We start from the raw sequence: 5,058 nt of genomic DNA, 5'->3' as shown, positions 1-5,058 counted from the left end.
CCTTTTGTGCGTGCTTCTCTTTTCTTTTATTTTTTTAATATGCTGAAACCTCTTTAATTTATAGAGGAATTGAGAAACCGTTTCCCCCATTTTTTTCTCTTAACTGATTAATTCATCGGCCAAATTTGCAAAGAAAGTGCAGTACTGCACTAGCATCTATTACAATAGTTGGCGTAAATTGTAGCTGATTATCAACTACTTTTTGCTTTTGGAAGCATTTGAGTGGTGCATGTGGCAAGAAGTTACTCAGCCATAGAAGTGTGCAGCCAACTTGTTAACCCTCCAAAACTGACTCGACTCAACCCAACCTGAAGGTTAGGTTGGTTTTTAGGGCTTGGTGAGTTGGGTTGGGTTGGGTTATAAATAAAAATTTTAATGGCGGGTCGGGTTTGGTTCGGGTCATAAAATTCCAAAGTCACCAAACCTAACCTAACTTGACCCACCCATTTATTTAAAATATATTATATAATTAATATAAAAAAAATTAAATAACTAGCTCTTCCTATCCTATATAAAAGCCAATTAGTTCACACAAACCCTAATAAATTATTATTGTTACGTAGTCATTAGTGTTATTTGTCTTGAAGGAGTTATATTGATACTAATCTTTAGGTTTTTTTAATATATTTATATTTGTTCTGCTCAATTTAATAATAATAGAAAAAAAAAATTGGCCAACCCATGGGTTCAACCTAACCCAACCCTCCCTACTTTTCTATTTTACCGCTTTTAGTCCCTAAAATAAAAAATGCGTTTCATTTTGGTTCCTACTAGCATCTCATTAACGAAAATTGCTGATGTGGCAAACAGAGTGCACGGTTGGCACAGTAAATGCTGACATGGCCATCAAAATAATATTAAAAAATTATTAGGTATTTGAAATATGTCACTTAGCATTTTAATTTAAAAATTTTTTTTAAAATAATTTCTAGTTTATCAATTTTAATTTAAATTTAAATAAAATAATTATAAAAAAAAACAATTCACTTTTGAATTTTAAAGATTGAGATATTTTTCGAGTAACTTCCTCAACTTCTATTAAACTTTCTTCAACACCAAACCCAAGGCCAAAATGGGAAATTAGAAATAATTTCCAAACAATATAATTAGTAGTCACTGTTTACAAACTATATTTTTTACTAACATCTCGAGTCTAAAATACTCGATTTTGGGCTTATAAATCAAGTCTTTGAGGGTTGATTTTTATGGTCTGATTCGGTCTGATGTGGCATTTTTTCCACGTGATGTCCACTTGAAAATCGAGTCTCTAAGACTCGATTTATAAGAAAATATCCTAAGACCCCAAACATAACAACTTTAAATACAATTTTTATAGCATTATTTTACCTTCTTTGTCTTTCTTTTCCCCCTCTGTCTCTTTCACCTGAGTTTACCAAGCTAACAAACAAAGAAGAAGAAGCCACAGCCATCACACCATCAGTTCGCCCCTTCAGATCTGCTAGTTTTTCTCCATCCTTTCGTGAAACCGACATTGCAAATCTCTTCTTTGGCCTCCGATTTGCAAAACCCAAGAGTTCAATCTCCATTTTAGAGACACGCGCCGCCATTTGTGGTGGCCGTCGACCTACGAGCCGTCACAGATTTTGAGTCGACTGGTGGTTCATGAAACCAACACCACAGATCTCTTCTTCGACCTCCAATGTGTAAACCCAAGAAGCAGGCGTCCATCTTCAGCCTGACGCACTTCCATGTGTGGCCTGAAGTTTTTCCGTCAACCCACATGCCACCGAAGATTGCCGTTGACTGTGTTGCTTCGATTCTGAAGAACCCATGCCTTCTTCCTGCACTTTCAAAACCCAAGAACTGTGCTGGTAGTGGTTCTTGTGGGTTCTGAGGTTTTCATCACTTTGTATTTTGGGAAGACAATCCAATATACGAAGCGAACCCATTTTGTGCTTTTGTTAAAAAGTATGGAGAGGAGGCTGGGAGAGACTTGGGAAGAAGAAGAACAAGAACTCAGCTTGGTTCTTTTTTCTGTATCCTCTATTTGTGGCTTCTGGGTTTTTTTTGGGTTTTTTTTTTCTGTTTGTGGCTTGGAGGATAAATCGAGCTGCTAACTGTCGAGATATAAATCAAGTCTCAGAGACTTAATTTTCAGGTGGGCACCACGTGGAAAAAATGTCACATCAGACCATAGAAATCGAGTCTCTAAGACTCGATTTATTGGCCCAAATCGACTCTTTTAAACTCAAGATGTTAGTAAAAAATATAGTTTGAACATAGTGCCTACTAATTGTATTGTTTAGAAAATTGAGTTAATTTCCTATTAATTCCCCAAACCTAACATAAAAGTTAAAACTTAAAAACTCAAACAAAATCTCTAAGCTTTCTCTTTCTCTCTGTGAAAATCTTAAGCTCTCTCTCCAAGCTCTCTCTCTCTACAAAAGTCTCCAAGCTCAAGGTGAAGGTGGAGGTGACTGGAGGTGGGTTCGAGTGGAGGAGGAGGTCGCGGTTCTTGCTGGCGATGCACTTTTAGCCTTCACTTTCGAGCACATAGCAGTGTCTACGGTGGGTGTGCCGCCAGCGAGAGTTATTAGAGCCGTCGAAGAGCTCACAAGGTCAACTGGGACAGAAGAACTTGTTACAGGACAAGTGGTTGATATATGTTTTGAGGGATTTTTCGATGTCAGTTTGGAACACCTTGAGTTTATCCATTTACACAAAATGGCAGCATTGCTTGAAGCTGCTATGGTTTTAGGAGCAATTCTGGGAGGTGGGTCTCACGAAGAGGTTTGAAAAGTTGAGGAATTTTGCGAGGTATATTGGGTTGTTGTTTCAAGTGGTGGATGATATTCTTGATGTGACAAAATCATCTCAGGAATTGGGGAAAACAGCTGGGAAAAAATTTGTGGTTGATAAGGTAACTTATCCAAAGCTAATGGGTATTAAAAAGTCCAAGGAGTTTGCGGATAAATTGAACAAGGATGCACAAGATCAGCTATCAGAGAAAACAAAAGATTAACCACTGAGACAGAGATGAAGAAAACAAAAAAGACAAAAGATTTAGACTTTTTTTTTTTTTTTTATCTTTTCAATTTTTGTGTTTGTTGTTGTTGGTATGCTTGAGGATTGAGTTGGGTTTGTTATAATTTGTAGGTATTTTGTTCATGATGTATTGATTAAATTTACGGATTTAAATCTATTTTTTCTTTTTGATAACTTGGTTTATGTATATATGTGGATTGATTTTTTTTTTTGTAAGATATTCATTTATGATATTCTGGGTTTGATTTTCTTATGCTCTTGTGTTTGATTTTTTGGGTTTGTGCTTATGTGTTCTTGATGAAGAGGACGTTAAATCTGAATTCATGTGTTGTTAATTTTTAATTTTGTTTTTTCCTTTTTTTATTTGTTAAAATTGATAAATAAATATTTAAATTTCTAAGTAGACATAGCATTTATTAATTGCCAAATAATTTTTTTTAATATTATTTTAATGGCCACGTCAGCATTTAAAATGTCAACAGTGCACTTCGTTTGCCACACCAACAATTTCCGTTAGTAAGGTGACAGTAGGGACCAAAATGGAACGCGTTTTTTGTTTTAGAGATTTAAAGCGATAAAATAGAAAATTAGGGACCAAAAGTGCATTTATGTCCTTTTTTTATAATAAAGATGTGACATTGTGACAGTAAGTTTAGGCTGCCATAAACAAGGATTGTTTTTCCATTTAGCATCATTTTAGCAACAATTTCATTAGTTAGCATGGTTTTGAAACATTTTAGCAAACTAACATCTCGAGTTTGTTAGACTCGATTTCAACGAAGGAAATCGAGTCTAATACACTTGATTTATGCCCTAGCAAAGGCTGATATGGATCTTTTGTACATGTGGATTTTGAGTCTAATAATTTATGCTTTGGAGAAGAAATATCAAAAATTACACATTTGATCTAGAGAACACGAAGAAGAAGAAGATTGCAGGTGGGTTTGGTTTTGCAGGTAGAGATGGCAATAGAGGGGTGAATTTAGCTTTGTTATGGGTAGGTTTGGTTTTGCAGGTGACTTCATGGAGTGGGTTTGGTTTTTCCATGAGTCTCTTCTTCTTCCTCTTCTTCTTTTCCTTCTTTCTTCTTCTTCTCATTCTTTCTGCTTCGTTCCTCTTCTTTGTTCTTGATCTTCTTTTGTCAGATCAGTAAATCTAGTGCGTGAAACTCAAGTTCTATGTGTAATAAAAATTTCCACATCAGCCTTCTAGAGCATCAAAATTGAGTGCGTAAGAGTCGATTTCATTCGTTGAAATTGAGTTTAATAAACTCGAGATGTTTGTTTGCTAAAATGTTTCTAATGAAATTGTTGCTAAAATGATGCTATATAGCAAAAAAATCCCCATAAACAACCCCACCTCCTTTGTCACGTGATGTGAGTGTGGGATTTTGTTTAATATTATTTTTCCCTTTTTATTAATATCATCCTTATATTATTCTTTTTTGCATTGCGTCTTTTCTTCTTCTTCTTTTTGTTTAATTCACTTTGTTAATTTTGGAGGGCATTTGTTTTTTTGGTCCTATGAACTTGTCCAAAATTTATATTCTTTGATAAAACTTGCTTTGACATTTTTTTTAAAGTAACCATTTTTTTGTTATTGAAAATTTAATATTTCAACAGTGCCCCTCAAGTGTCATGTGAGATCAGTGGTGCTTCTTAAGTAACAATCGTATCTTGATTTTTGCTTTTGTTTGATTTTCTTCGATGTGGTTTCGAATCTTCTTCTTTTGAATTTGAAGTCCCAAGTGGCATATTGATTTGGCTTTGGCATCTTTTGTCTTAATTGTTTTTTGTTTCCTTGTTTTGGGCATTAATTTGCACTTTATACTAATGCAAATTTTCTTGCATGCCTAAGATTGATCACTTATTTGGTGGGAAATGGTTTTTTTTTTTTTCATTGACATGAAAATGAATTTAATAAATGATACCAAGCTGCTTACGTACCCAAAAAGGGATCAAGTCATCACGTAGTTCAAGAATGATGGTTTTTTTTTATGAAGATCTGACTGAACTTATTAATTAATACTGGGCTGCCTATGTACCTAAAAGG

The 5,058-nt window shown here is 34.7% G+C and overlaps 1 pseudogene; it reads left to right on the top strand.

Annotated features, from left to right (window-relative positions):
* Positions 1-1,931: 1,931 nt before the first annotated feature.
* Positions 1,932-2,983, top strand: LOC142634841 (geranylgeranyl pyrophosphate synthase, chloroplastic-like; annotated as a pseudogene).
* The last annotated feature ends 2,075 nt before the right edge of the window (positions 2,984-5,058 follow it).

This window comes from Castanea sativa, chromosome 5 (genome assembly GCF_040712315.1).
Source record: "Castanea sativa cultivar Marrone di Chiusa Pesio chromosome 5, ASM4071231v1".
In the NCBI taxonomy this organism is placed as follows: domain Eukaryota; kingdom Viridiplantae; phylum Streptophyta; class Magnoliopsida; order Fagales; family Fagaceae; genus Castanea; species Castanea sativa.
This window is presented reverse-complemented; position numbering and strand designations above follow the sequence as displayed.